Below are 16,697 nucleotides of genomic sequence, written 5' to 3' on the forward strand. Positions count from 1 at the left end.
TTTGAGATTGTCATCGTTGGCAAAGGAATTGTCTCTGCCAGTTTTCTTCAAGTCTTCGGAAGGCTTCACCGGACACAAATTTGGAGCTATAGATATTACTTCAAACATTAACTTCCTGGTAAGTAATATATCGTCAGCCTACTACGATAATTGCCTGCGTCATTTTTTTTTTAATCGTCCAAATCACATTTTTATGCCTCATATCGAAGGATATAGAATGTAGTGTAACGATCTACTATTGAATTTCATTTAACATATTTTTTTTTCAAGATATGGCCAAATATGAAAAATGGCACGTTGCGGACGTGTATTCCCAAAAATGTCACTTTTATCCACCCTGTACCATTTCTTTTTATTGTTTGAAACAAATTAATTTGGCCCATTTTCAACATTTAGTATAAATACTTTGTTTTGAAAATATTTCCTTGTATGGATCTATGTCCAATATTTAGATATAGCATCCGGAACTCGTTGCGGACGTGCCCGTTGACAAAAATCAGAGCGTGCGTCCGCAACACAAAAAATTTACGTCCGCAACACCTGAAAGCGAGATATTTTAACATGTAGATAAAAAACAACAACATATTTTGTCTTTGCTCTGTTTCATTAGCTTGTTCCCTCATGCAAACAAAACTGTATTAGTTTCCATCAAAGATTTATACACTAATTATGACTGAAACACGTGTACCTCAAAAAGTACACTTTCTGTGAATTTTCAGGTTTTATACTTCTATCAGAGATACTTCTAATAGTGTTCAAAATCCATTATGCCTCCATAAGTCATGTAAGTTAGAAGGTCTGGGTCCTCAAAGTCTCTGAAATGTACGTCCGCAACTACGAAACTGCCCAACAGCTTTCACACACTTCGTTCCAATCCTGAAATAATTTCCCATTGCATGTTTATTTGGTATTATTACATAAAGATATATTTCGCTGTTTTAGATTTGGCATAGTGCAAGAATGTCGTCAACCATTTTGGTTACTTTACAGAGAAGCATTTTTATCTTTCATTTTATTATTAGAATTAAAATTTGCTTCAAATATGCGCATTTACGTCATCTCCTAGGAGCGTTCGAGCGGTACTCTCAGACACTGCATCCCTGGTTAACACACTGGCAATCTGTTTCTGATATGCACTGGTGTTGCACCGCTCCGGGATGGCCAAAGACATCCTCTAGGATATACAGGGTGTCTACCCGAAAGGCCCAAGTACGCCATCGGTTTTCACAGTACCGGTGCAGTCGGCACGATCCTTGTGTGAGTGGTCGAGCTTTCGTTAGATATGTCTCTGACCTCATCAAGACGGAAGAAAAGCTAAAAAGTTGTGTGAAACCTTTCTTGAAGCCTGATGAAGTCAGAGACACATCTGACGAAAGCTCAACTATTCACATAGAGACCGTGATAATTGACGGCGTACTTGTACAACTCAACCCAGAAAGTATCGAAACGATTATAGTTGGTCAGATATATCGGGAACTGAAATATATAGCAATAAATGATTTAATGTATATTAAGCGCAGCTTTCTCCTGCGCATTTTGATACCTCTTTTGTTGCTCTACGATATCATTTGGTCGAGTATGGGCGCTTGAGTGGCTTCAAGTTAGTCCTTCAAGGAGGACCACGCTCCATTTAGTACGATAGTCCACGCCGTCAGGCGTGGGTCCTTCTACATTCGACAAATCCTTCCCGGAAAGTCGGGGGAAATGTCAAACTGATTGACCACGCCTACTGACAGCTACTAATGATATTCAGCCAATCCGATCGACTGAATATCATCAATAGCTGTCAGTAGGTGTGGCTTGCTACCTGCTACCAGAACACTAGCTTCTAGCTTGGGATTGACACCAGTATTGCGTAACAAAATTGATTATTAATCCTCTTCAGTTGCATATATGTGTTAATGCTATTATAATACTCGGTTTTACCCTCAGTTCACTGACCTGTAGGTAGCACACAATCAGTTCCTTTTGTCATCACTACATTTAATATTGTCCTGGTTAACCACGATTCGTTACTATTTTTGTAGAGGTTGTGCTTGAAATTATTGATTGGCTACAAACAAAGGATTTGAACCGATGTTTAATCATTGGGCAGTGCAGTCCATTCAATCAAATCGTCGCATTTACGGCATAGTGACCTATGAGCATTTTTTCACAAAATGAGTTACGTTGAAATTCATAATCTATGAATCATTCGCTTTTATTGTACACATGATGAGATCAACAAGCAATTGTTTAATTAATGTTATTTCACAATTTGAAAATAATAACCTTCAAAATATTGGTCAATACCACATATTCCAGGACATAGTGACCTATGATATGCCATAGGACCTGAGATATGCCACTATGTCGTGGACGTTTTATTGCAAAACTCAACTTAGCACACAATATAACAAATAGAAAATGCTATTAACATTTCGTCGCATTTACGGCATAGTGACCTATGTCAAAAAACAGTGTTTCTTGAAATTCAGTGTTTAAATATTAACCATGTGTAAAAATTGTTCCTACTCAGTCAGTTAATGCTTTTGATTAATAACATCAATCATATAGTTGACTGATGTTTAAAGATTATATCAATTATAAAATTGAATTAATTCAAACATATTAATTATTTTAATTTAACGGTTAAAGTTATATGCCGGTGTCCTAGACTTATTTTGACAGTTATGACATAGGTCATAACTGTTTTTTGACATAGGTCACTATGCCGTAAATGCGACGAAATGTTGTCATCAACCTATTTGATCGTAGTGCATTTGTTATGTGTGTGAGACGAACTGTCTCGGTAGATTGCAATCATGCTTTTGTTGAATGGATTTGAGGAGTCCACCATATTTAGTGTGTTGCTAATCTTCGAGTATCGAGTTTCGAGTTCGAGTATCGAGTTTCGAGTTGCAATTTTCGGGTTTCGAGTTGAAATTTTCGAGTATCGAGTTGAAATTTTCGAGTATCGAGTTTCGAGTTCGAGTATCGAGTTTCGAGTTGCAATTTTCGAGTATCGAGTTGAAATTTTCGAGTATCGAGTTGAAATTTTCGAGTATCGAGTTGAAATTTTCGAGTATCGAGTTGCAATTTTCGAGTATCGAGTTGAAATTTTCGAGTATCGAGTTGAAATTTTCGAGTATCGAGTTGAAATTTTCGAGTATCTAGTTGAAATTTTCGAGTATCGAGTTGAAATTTTCGAGTATCGAGTTGAAATTTTCGAGTATCGAGTTGCAATTTTCGAGTATCGAGTTGAAATCTTCGAGTATCGAGTTGCAATTTTCGAGTATCGAGTTGAAATTTTCGAGTATCGAGTTGAAATTTTCGAGTATCGAGTTGAAATTGTCGAGTATCGAGTTGCAATTGTCGAGTATCGAGTTGAAATCTTCGAGTATCGAGTTGAAATCTTCGAGTATCGAGTTGCAATTTTCGAGTATCGAGTTGAAATCTTCGAGTATCGAGTTGCAATTTTCGAGTATCGAGTTGAAATCTTCGAGTATCGAGTTCAATTTTCGAGTATCGAGTTGCAATTTTAATTTTCAATCTGCTTTTGAAGTAGGCTATAGGATGTCCCCTCGCCGACATGAAGAGAAAGCACAAAATGTTTAACCCTTCTCTATCCAATTTGTTATTACGTTCTCCACGGAATTCGTAAAAGCCCCGGTAAAAGCACACTAGTTGTTCATAAAAAGGGTAGGCCTACTAGTGGATAGGTATTAACCTCGGGGTATATTTACTATATATGAAAGGCAAAATACTTCAGATCAATTTAGATTAACCTTTGGCCTAAATAATATGTGTTTACCACTTTGATTAAGGGCCGCATGTGCGACAAATGCATCATTTGCAACAGAAAAGTTTAACTCGAACTTCGTTCATTTGAGCGCATTTCGAGTAACAAACTCGAAAACCTGCAAAATGAGCGTACTTCGAGTTAAAAACTCGAAAACCTGCAAAATGATCAATATTCGAGTGAAATCCATATTTACTATATATGAAAGGCAAAATACTTCAGATCAATCTAGATCAACCTTTGGCCTAATAAAATGTGTTTACCACTTTGATTAAGGGCCGCATGTGCGACAAATGCATCATTTGCAACAGAAAAGTTTAACTCGAACTTCGTTCATTTGAGCGCATTTCGAGTAACAAACTCGAAAACTTGCAAAATGAGCGTACTTCGAGTAACAAACTCGAAAACCTGCAAAATGATCAATATTCGAGTGAAATCCATATTTACTATATATGAAAGGCAAAATACTTCAGATCAATCTAGATCAACCTTTGGCCTAATAAAATGTGTTTACCACTTTGATTAAGGGTCGCATGTGCGACAAATGCATCATTGCAACAGAAAAGTTTAACTCGAACTTCGTTCATTTGAGCGCATTTCGAGTAACAAACTCGAAAACCTGCAAAATGAGCGTACTTCGAGTTCAAAACTCCAAAACCTACAAAATAACCAATATTCGAGTGAAATCCATATTTACTGTATATGAAAGGCAAAATACTTCAGATCAATCTAGATTAACCTTTGGCCTAATAATATGTGTTTACCACTTTGATTAAGGGCCGCATGTGCGACAAATGCATCATTTGCAACAGAAAAGTTTAACTCGAACTTCGTTCATTTGAGCGCATTTCGAGTAACAAACTCGAAAACTTGCAAAATGAGCGTACTTCGAGTAACAAACTCGAAAACCTGCAAAATGATCAATATTCGAGTGAAATCCATATTTACTATATATGAAAGGCAAAATACTTCAGATCAATCTAGATCAACCTTTGGCCTAATAAAATGTGTTTACCACTTTGATTAAGGGTCGCATGTGCGACAAATGCATCATTTGCAACAGAAAAGTTTAACTCGAACTTCGTTCATTTGAGCGCATTTCGAGTAACAAACTCGAAAACTTGCAAAATGAGCGTACTTCGAGTAACAAACTCGAAAACCTGCAAAATGATCAATATTCGAGTGAAATCCATATTTACTATAGGCCTATAGGCCTACAGTATAATATGAAAGGCAAAATACTGCAGATCAATCTAGATTAACCTTTGGCCTAATAATATGTGTTTACCACTTTGATTAAGGGCCGCACTAGTGTGCGAAAAGTGTATCATTTGCAACAGGAACGTTTAACTCGAACTTCGTTCATTTGAGCGCATTTCGAGTTACAAACTCGAAAACCTGCAAAATGAGCGTACTTCGAGTTAAAACTTCGAAAACCTGCAAAATGATCAATATTCGAGTGAAATCCATATACTATATACAGTATGTATACGAGTGGTCACATCCCAATATCAACGGTACATTTTGGCACTGCAGATATAATTATTGCGATTATGGTTGATTTTATAGGCCTACATTGATATCAAAAATGCAGGGGTGTTTCAGTATCATAGTTAAGAAGTATAAAAAAAGTAGCAAATTAATATAGGCCTATGTCATTTTGAGAAAATGTCAAATAAAGATCAAATAGGCCTAGTTAAATATTTTGCAATTCTCAATTTTGGACGCGGGAATTATTAGGCTAAATAAATAAGAAATAAGTAAATAAATAAACATGTTTCACGTCTCCTCTGACTTTCTTTTTGAGGTTTCTTCGATTTATAGGCCGATAGACCTATGATTATTTTTCTGAGATTCAGTTTAATATAGGCTAACTTTTTCAAAACATAGGCCTATCTATAGGCTATGTCTAGGAAGTTGAGATGCTTTCTATAACCTAGCTAATAAAGGCCTACAAGAAACATTTTTGGTTTTGGAAGGTTATGTGATAATTAAAGGGGTCTTACCGGTACCTCTCAGAAAAACAAATAAAAGGCTTATTAGGCCTGTTGTCAGTGCAGTGGCGGCGCCAGGAATTATTAAAGTGAATTTCAGGGGGAGGGGCGAAAAATAAACAAATTTTGAGCAAAATTGCCGCAAAAAGTGGAAATTTTCATAATTTTGAGTTTTTACTGGGTATTTACCGGCAATTTTGCGATAAAAATAAAAACTCCCTCTTCCTTCTCTTTTATTCAAAAAGCCGGATGTGAAACATGTTTGTTTATTTTGTTTGTTTAGGCCTATAAGTTTGTTTATTTATTTGTTTATAAGTTTGTTTATTTGTTTGTTTAAAACTTTGTTGTTATTTGTTTGTTTGTTTATCTTTGTTATTTAATTTGTTTATTTGCCATGTATTTTGTTTGTTTTTAAGTTTGTTTGTTTATTAATATTTGTTTATAAGTTTGTTAATTTGTTTAAACCTTTATTCATAATTTCTTTGTTTGTTGACCTTTTTATTAATTATATTGTTTATTTGTTTGTTTATAAGTTTGTTTATTTGTTTCTTTGCTTGTTTGTTTATCTTTTGTTTATTTGTCTGTATTTTGTTCAAGGTGTAAGTGTTTATTTATTTATTTATTTGTTTATAAGTTTGTTGATTTGTTTATAACTTTATTAATGTTTGTTTATCTTTTGTTAATTATATTGTATATTTGTTTATTTGTTTTTGCTTGTTTGTTTATCTTTTGTTTATTTATCTGTATTTTGTTTAAGTTGCAAGTTTGTTTGTTTATTTATTTGTTTATAAGTTTGTTGATTTATTTATAACTTTATTAATGTTTGTTTATCTTTTTGTTAATTATATTGTATATTTGTTTATTTGTTTTTTGCTTGTTTGTTTATCTTTTGTTTATTTGTCTGTATTTTGTTTAAGTTGCAAGTTTGTTTGTTTATTTATTTGTTTATAAGTTTGTTGATTTGTTTATAGCTTTATTGTTAATAAGTTTGTTTATCTTTTTGTTAATTATATTGTATATTTGTTTGTTTATTTCTTTTTTGCTTGTTTGTTTATCTTTTGTTTATTTGTCTGTATTTTGTTTAAGTTGCAAGTTTGCTTGTTTGCTTATTTGTTTATCATTATTGTTTATTATTTTGTTTCTTTGTTTGTTTAAAAGTTGTTTATCTTTTTGTTAATTATATTGTTTATTTATAGGTTTATTTATTTATTTGTTATATATTTTAGTTACTTTATTTATTTGTTTATTTATTGTTTGTTGATTTGTTTGTTTATTATTTTGTTGATTTTTGCACATTTGTTTATTCGATTATTTGTTTATTTGTTTATAAGGTTTTAAATTTATTTATCTATGTATTTGTTTGTTTGTTTATATAGTTACTTCCAGAGTGGTGTAAATCGTTTTCATTTAATAAATTAATAATTGCTAACCGCTGCTTGCCTATTTGTTTGTTTGCTTGCCTATTTGTTTGTTTGCTTGCCTATTTGTTTGTTTACTTGCCTATTTGTTTGTTTACTTGCCTATTTGTTTGTTTACCTGCCTATTTGTTTGTTTACTTGCCTATTTGTTTGTTTACTTGCCTATTTGTTTGTTTACTTGCCTATTTGTTTGTTTACTTGCCTATTTGTTTGTTTACTTGCCTATTTGTTTGTTTGCTTACATGCCTATTTGTTTGTTTGCTTGCCTATTTGTTTGTTTACTTGCCTATTTGTTTGTTTACTTGCCTATTTGTTTGTTTACTTGCCTATTTGTTTGTTTACTTGCCTATTTGTTTGTTTGCTTACTTGCATATATGTTTGTTTACCTGCCTATTTGTTTGTTTACTTGCCTATTTGTTTGTTTACTTGCCTATTTGTTTGTTTGCTTACTTGCATATATGTTTGTTTACCTGCCTATTTGTTTGTTTACTTGCCTATTTGTTTGTTTACTTGCCTATTTGTTTGCCTACTTGCCTGTTTACTTGTTTACTTGTTTGATTACTTGCCTGCTTACTTGTTTGTTTACTTGCCTGTTTACTTGCCTGTTTACTTGTTTGTTTACTTGCCTGTTTACTTGTTTACTTGTTTGTTTACTTGCCTTTTTACTTGTTTGTTTACTTGCCTGTTTACTTGTTTACTTGTTTGTTTACTTGTTTGTTTACTTGTTTATTTGTTTACTTGTTTGTTTGTTTACTTGTTTGTTTGTTTACTTGTTTGTTTGTTTACTTGTTTGTTTGTTTACTTGTTTGTTTCTTTATTTATTTGCTTATTTACCTTTTTACTTATTTACTTACTTATTTACTTACTTGTTTACTTGTTTATTTATTTATTTAATTAATTATTGATTGGTTGGTATAATTATTGAAATGTTGATTATGTTAATTAATATGTTGATTGATTGATTGAATGGCTGAGTAAGTGATGATCTATATTGATCGCATGAGTGATTGAATGAGTTCTGAAGTATTACTTGATAACTAGGCGGTTACCCATTTTGGCGGTTCTCGGCTGGGTGCGATTACCTGGCTGATGGTGACTGTCCCCACCAAGTTTCATGCCCATACGGCAGTTTTACTAATTTGACCTCAGATGACCCGTGGGTGACCTCGGATGACCCCAAAATGACCTTCCAAAAAATTGGCTCTCAATGTTGTCTGTACCCATCAAGTTTCATGCCCATACAACAGTTTTTACTAATTTGACCTCAAATGACCTGTGGGTGACCTTGGATGACCCCAAAATGACCTTTCATAATTTTGGCTCTAAATGTTGTCTGTACCCACCAAGTTTCATGCCCGTATGACAGTTTTTAGTAATTTGACCTCAGATGACCCCTGGGTGACCTTGGTGACCCCTAAATGACCTTCCAAAATTTTGGCTCTAAATGTTGACTGTACCTACCAAGTTTCATGCCCATACGACAGTTTTAGTAATTTGACCTCAGTTGACCCCTAGGAGGGGGCCCCGGGGTCAGATGACTTAACGAACCTAAACTTATTCTTGCCAGGACAGAACTACACCCACCCACCGAGTTTGGGTCCCGTACGACGTACTACAGCCTCACACAACAGTTTTTAGTAATTTGACCTCAAATGACCCCTGGGAGGGGACCCCGGGGTCAGATGACTTAACAAACATAAACTTCTTCTTGCCAGGACAGAACAGCACCCACCCACCGAGTTTGGGCCCCGTACGACCTACGACGGCCTCACATTAGCAGTCACAGACAGACAGACAGACAGACAGAGAGACAGAGAATAGCGTATTATTATATAGATAGTAATTGTTTGTTTGACATGATCGAGTGACTTAATGAGATATATAGATGAGTGAGCAAGTGAGTATTAATAATTGAATGATTGGATGATGATTGGTTGATTGAATGATTGAAATTTTGATTGAACAGGTGGGTAATTCAGTGAGTAAATGGGTGAGCGAGTAATTTGATTGGTCGATTGATTGATTTATTGATCGGTTCATTGATTAAAATGGTTTAATTGCTCGATTGCTTAATTGCTTGATTGTGTGAGTGAGTGAGACTGGTGGGGTTGATGAGTGAGTGATGAGTGACTGACTGTGTGCCAAGTGAATGATACTGAAGTAGTCGAGTGTGAGCTTAATTGTGAGTAAGTTTGTGAGTGATAAGAAATGAGCTAGTGAGTGAGTAAGTGAGAGGGTGAGTAAGAGGTGAGTGAACGAGGGAGACATGAGGGGGTGAGTGTATGAGGGGTGAGTGAGTGGATCAGGGAGGTAGTAAGTGAATGAGCGAGTGATAAGAGGGGGTGAGTGAGGGAAGGAGTGAGGGAGGAAGGGAGGAATGAATGAGTGAGTGATGAACAAGTAAACAAACAAGTTAACAAATAAGTAAACAAACAGGTAAACACACTAACTAACAAAAAAAAGTAAACAAACAAACAAGTAAACAAACAAACAAATAAACAAACAAACAAGTAAACAAACAAGCAAACAAGTGAACAAGCAATCAAGCAACAAGTAAACAAAGAAGTAAACAAAGAGGTAAACAAACAAGTAAACAAATAAGTAAACAAATAAGAAAACAAACAAGTAAACTAACAAACAAGTAAACAAATAAGAAAACAAACAAGTAAACACACTAACAAAAAAAGTAAACAAACAAACAAGTAAACTAACAAACAACTAAACAAACAAGTAAACAAACAAGTAAGCAAACAAGTAAACAAACAAGTAAACTAACAAACACGTAAACAAACAAGTAATCAAACAAGTAAACAAACAAGTAAACTAACAAACAAGTAAACAAACAAGTAAACCAACAAGTAAACAAATAAGTAAACAAACAAGTAAACAAACAAATAAACAAACAAGTAAACAAACAAGTAAACAAGTAAACAAACAAGTAAACAAACAAGTAAACAAACAAACAAGTTAACAAACAAGTAAACAAACAAGTTAACAAGTAAACAAACAAGTAAACAAGTAAACAAACAAGTAAACAAACAAACAAGTTAACAAACAAGTAAACAAACAAGTAAACCAACAAGTAAACAAAAAAGTAAACAAACAAGTAAACTAACAAGTAAACTAACAAACAAGTAAACAAACAAGTATACAAACAAGTAAACAAATAAGTAAACAAACAAGTAAACAAACAAGTAAACAAACAAGTAAACCAACAAGTAAACAAAAAAGTAAACAAACAAGTAAACTAACAAGTAAACTAACAAACAAGTAAACAAACAAGTATACAAACAAGTAAACAAACAAGTAAACAAACAAGTAAACAAACAAACAAGTTAACAAACAAGTAAACAAACAAGTTAACAAGTAAACAAACAAGTAAACAAGTAAACAAACAAGTAAACAAACAAACAAGTTAACAAACAAGTAAAAAAACAAGTAAACCAACAAGTAAACAAAAAAGTAAACAAACAAGTAAACTAACAAGTAAACTAACAAACAAGTAAACAAACAAGTATACAAACAAGTAAACAAATAAGTAAACAAACAAGTAAACAAACAAGTAAACAAACAAGTTAACAAACAAGTTAACAAACAAACAAGTAAACAAACAAACAAGTAAACAAATAAACAAACAACAAGTAAACAAACAAGTAAACAAACAAGTAAACAAATATGTAAACAAACAAGTAAACAAGCAAACAAACAAGTAAACAAACAAGTAAACAAACAAGTTAACAAACAAGTTAACAAACAAACAAGTAAACAAACAAACAAGTAAACAAACAAACAAGCAAACAAACAAACAAGTAAACAAACTAACAAATAAATAAACAAACAAATAAATAAATAAGCAAATAAATAAGCAACTAAATAAAATAGGCAAGCAGCGGTTATCTATTAATTTATTAAATGAAAACGATTTACACCACTCTGGAAGTAACTATAAACAAATAAACAAACAAACAAACAAATACATAGATAAATAAAACCTTATAAACAAATAAACAAACAATTTAACATGCATAATTATAAACAAACAAATGAACGAATAAACAAATATGCAAAAAATCAACAAAATAATAAACAAACAAATAAACAAACAATAAATAAACAAACTTATGAAAATAAACAAATAAACAAATTAATTAACAAAAATAACAAATAAATAAATAAACTTTTTATATAAATAAACAATATAATTAACAGAAAGATAAACAAATTAACAAACTTTTAAACAAACAAACAAAATAGCAAACAAAAGATAAACCAATAAAATAAACAACCTTTAAATAAACAAATAAATAATATGATTAACGAAAAGATAAACAAACATATTAACAATAAAGTTATAAACAAATCAACAAACTTATATAATCAAATAAATAAATATAGAAATAAATAAATAAATAAATAAATGATTAATTGATCAATACATAAACAAATAAATAAATAAATGAGCAAAAAGGCAAGCAAGCAGCCGTTATCAATTAACTTATTAAATGAAAACGATTAAATAAAGAAATAAATAGATAAAAAATCATTAATTGATAAATAAATACATAATATATACAATCAATTAATTGATAAACAAATACATAAACAAACAAATAAATAAATAAATAAATAAATAAATAAATAAATAAATAAATAAATAAATAAATAAATCCAAATAAGGTTAATCATCCACAGTAAAGATTGATCTGAAGTATTTTGCCTTTCATATATAGTAAATATGGATTTCACTCGAATATTGATCATTTTGCAGGTTTTCGAGTTTGTTACTCGAAGTACGCTCATTTTGCAAGTTTTCGAGTTTGTTACTCGAAATGCGCTCAAATGAACGAAGTTCGAGTTAAACTTTTCTGTTGCAAATGATGCATTTGTCGCACATGCGGCCCTTAATCAAAGTGGTAAACACATTTTATTAGGCCAAAGGTTGATCTAGATTGATCTGAAGTATTTTGCCTTTCATATATAGTAAATATGGATTTCACTCGAATATTGATCATTTTGCAGGTTTTCGAGTTTGTTACTCGAAGTACGCTCATTTTGCAAGTTTTCGAGTTTGTTACTCGAAATGCGCTCAAATGAACGAAGTTCGAGTTAAACTTTTCTGTTGCAAATGATGCATTTGTCGCACATGCGACCCTTAATCAAAGTGGTAAACACATTTTATTAGGCCAAAGGTTGATCTAGATTGATCTGAAGTATTTTGCCTTTCATATATAGTAAATATGGATTTCACTCGAATATTGATCATTTTGCAGGTTTTCGAGTTTGTTACTCGAAGTACGCTCATTTTGCAAGTTTTCGAGTTTGTTACTCGAAATGCGCTCAAATGAACGAAGTTCGAGTTAAACTTTTCTGTTGCAAATGATGCATTTGTCGCACATGCGACCCTTAATCAAAGTGGTAAACACATTTTACTAGGCCAAAGGTTGATCTAGATTGATCTGAAGTATTTTGCCTTTCATATATAGTAAATATGGATTTCACTCGAATATTGATCATTTTGCAGGTTTTCGAGTTTGTTACTCGAAGTACGCTCATTTTGCAAGTTTTCGAGTTTGTTACTCGAAATGCGCTCAAATGAACGAAGTTCGAGTTAAACTTTTCTGTTGCAAATGATGCATTTGTCGCACATGCGGCCCTTAATCAAAGTGGTAAACACATATTATTTAGGCCAAAGGTTAATCTAAATTGATCTGAAGTATTTTGCCTTTCATATATAGTAAATATACCCCCGAGGTTAATACCTATCCACTAGTAGGCCTACCCCTTTTTATGAACAACTAGTGTGCTTTTACCGGGGCTTTTACGAATTCCGTGGAGAACGTAATAACAAATTGGATAGAGAAGGGTTAAACATTTGTGCTTTCTCTTCATGTCGGAGAGGGACATCCTATAGCCTACTTCAAAAGCAGATTGAAAATTAAAATTGCAACTCGATACTCGAAAATTGAACTCGATACTCGAAGATTTCAACTCGATACTCGAAAATTGCAACTCGATACTCGAAGATTTCAACTCGATACTCGAAGATTTCAACTCGATACTCGACAATTGCAACTCGATACTCGACAATTTCAACTCGATACTCGACAATTTCAACTCGATACTCGAAAATTTCAACTCGATACTCGAAAATTTCAACTCGATACTCGAAGATTTCAACTCGATACTCGACAATTGCAACTCGATACTCGACAATTTCAACTCGATACTCGACAATTGCAACTCGATACTCGAAAATTGCAACTCGATACTCGAAGATTTCAACTCGATACTCGACAATTGCAACTCGATACTCGACAATTTCAACTCGATACTCGAAAATTTCAACTCGATACTCGAAAATTTCAACTCGATACTCGAAAATTGCAACTCGATACTCGAAGATTTCAACTCGATACTCGACAATTGCAACTCGATACTCGACAATTTCAACTCGATACTCGAAAATTTCAACTCGATACTCGAAAAGTTCAACTCGATACTCGAAAATTTCAACTCGATACTCGAAAATTTCAACTCGATACTCGAAAATTTCAACTCGATACTCGAAAATTGCAACTCGATACTCGAAGATTTCAACTCGATACTCGACAATTGCAACTCGATACTCGAAAATTTCAATTTCAACTCGATACTCGAAAATGTCAACTCGATACTCGAAAATTTCAACTCGATACTCGAAAATTGCAACTCGATACTCGAAGATTTCAACTCGATACTCGACAATTGCAACTCGATACTCGACAATTTCAATTCGATACTCGAAAATTTCAACTCGATACTCGAAAATTGCAACTCGATACTCGAAGATTTCAACTCGATACTCGACAATTGCAACTCGATACTCGACAATTTCAACTCGATACTCGACAATTGCAACTCGATACTCGAAAATTGCAACTCGATACTCGAAGATTTCAACTCGATACTCGACAATTGCAACTCGATACTCGACAATTTCAACTCGATACTCGAAAATTTCAACTCGATACTCGAAAATTTCAACTCGATACTCGAAAATTGCAACTCGATACTCGAAGATTTCAACTCGATACTCGACAATTGCAACTCGATACTCGAACTCGATACTCGAAAATTTCAACTCGATACTCGAAAAGTTCAACTCGATACTCGAAAATTTCAACTCGATACTCGAAAATTTCAACTCGATACTCGAAAATTTCAACTCGATACTCGAAAATTGCAACTCGATACTCGAAGATTTCAACTCGATACTCGACAATTGCAACTCGATACTCGACAATTTCAACTCGATACTCGAAAATGTCAACTCGATACTCGAAAATTTCAACTCGATACTCGAAAATTGCAACTCGATACTCGAAGATTTCAACTCGATACTCGACAATTGCAACTCGATACTCGACAATTTCAACTCGATACTCGAAAATTTCAACTCGATACTCGAAAATTGCAACTCGATACTCGAAGATTTCAACTCGATACTCGACAATTGCAACTCGATACTCGACAATTTCAACTCGATACTCGACAATTGCAACTCGATACTCGAAAATTGCAACTCGATACTCGAAGATTTCAACTCGATACTCGACAATTGCAACTCGATACTCGACAATTTCAACTCGATACTCGAAAATTTCAACTCGATACTCGAAAATTTCAACTCGATACTCGAAAATTGCAACTCGATACTCGAAGATTTCAACTCGATACTCGACAATTGCAACTCGATACTCGACAATTTCAACTCGATACTCGAAAATTTCAACTCGATACTCGAAAAGTTCAACTCGATACTCGAAAATTTCAACTCGATACTCGAAAATTTCAACTCGATACTCGAAAATTTCAACTCGATACTCGAAAATTGCAACTCGATACTCGAAGATTTCAACTCGATACTCGACAATTGCAACTCGATACTCGACAATTTCAACTCGATACTCGAAAATGTCAACTCGATACTCGAAAATTTCAACTCGATACTCGAAAATTGCAACTCGATACTCGAAGATTTCAACTCGATACTCGACAATTGCAACTCGATACTCGACAATTTCAACTCGATACTCGAAAATTTCAACTCGATACTCGAAAATTTCAACTCGATACTCGAAAATTTCAACTCGATACTCGAAAATTTCAACTCGATACTCGAAAATTTCAACTCGATACTCGAAAATTGCAACTCGATACTCGAAGATTTCAACTCGATACTCGACAATTGCAACTCGATACTCGACAATTTCAACTCGATACTCGAAAATGTCAACTCGATACTCGAAAATTTCAACTCGATACTCGAAAATTGCAACTCGATACTCGAAGATTTCAACTCGATACTCGACAATTGCAACTCGATACTCGACAATTTCAACTCGATACTCGAAAATTTCAACTCGATACTCGAAAATTTCAACTCGATACTCGAAAATTTCAACTCGATACTCGAAAATTTCAACTCGATACTCGAAAATTTCAACTCGATACTCGAAAATTTCAACTCGATACTCGAAAATTTCAACTCGATACTCGAAAATTTCAACTCGATACTCGAAAATTTCAACTCGATACTCGAAAATTTCAACTCGATACTCGAAAATTTCAACTCGATACTCGAAAATTTCAACTCGATACTCGAAAATTGCAACTCGATACTCGAAGATTTCAACTCGATACTCGACAATTGCAACTCGATACTCGACAATTTCAACTCGATACTCGAAAATGTCAACTCGATACTCGAAAATTTCAACTCGATACTCGAAAATTGCAACTCGATACTCGAAGATTTCAACTCGATACTCGACAATTGCAACTCGATACTCGACAATTTCAACTCGATACTCGAAAATTTCAACTCGATACTCGAAAATTTCAACTCGATACTCGAAAATTTCAACTCGATACTCGAAAATTTCAACTCGATACTCGAAAATTTCAACTCGATACTCGAAAATTTCAACTCGATACTCGAAAATTTCAACTCGATACTCGAAAATTTCAACTCGATACTCGAAAATTTCAACTCGATACTCGAAAATTGCAACTCGATACTCGAAAATTTCAACTCGATACTCGAAAATTTCAACTCGATACTCGAAAATTTCAACTCGATACTCGAAAATTTCAACTCGATACTCGAAAATTGCAACTCGATACTCGAAAATTTCAACTCGATACTCGACAATTGCAACTCGATACTCGACAATTTCAACTCGATACTCGAAAATTTCAACTCGATACTCGAAAATTGCAACTCGATACTCGAAAATTGCAACTCGAAACTCGATACTCGAACTCGAAACTCGATACTCGAAGATTAGCAACACACCCATATTTATGGTATGATACGTCATATGCACAACCTCTATTAATTGTGATAGTTGGCCTATTCGTTTAACATGTTTAAGAAAAATATAGAATTGGAAGACACACGCTTCATAAAAACTTTGGGTTTCACTCGTTTATTTACTTTACTAATACCATGATTTTCATCCC

This window comes from Amphiura filiformis, chromosome 9 (assembly GCF_039555335.1).
Source record: "Amphiura filiformis chromosome 9, Afil_fr2py, whole genome shotgun sequence".
NCBI lineage: Eukaryota > Metazoa > Echinodermata > Ophiuroidea > Amphilepidida > Amphiuridae > Amphiura > Amphiura filiformis.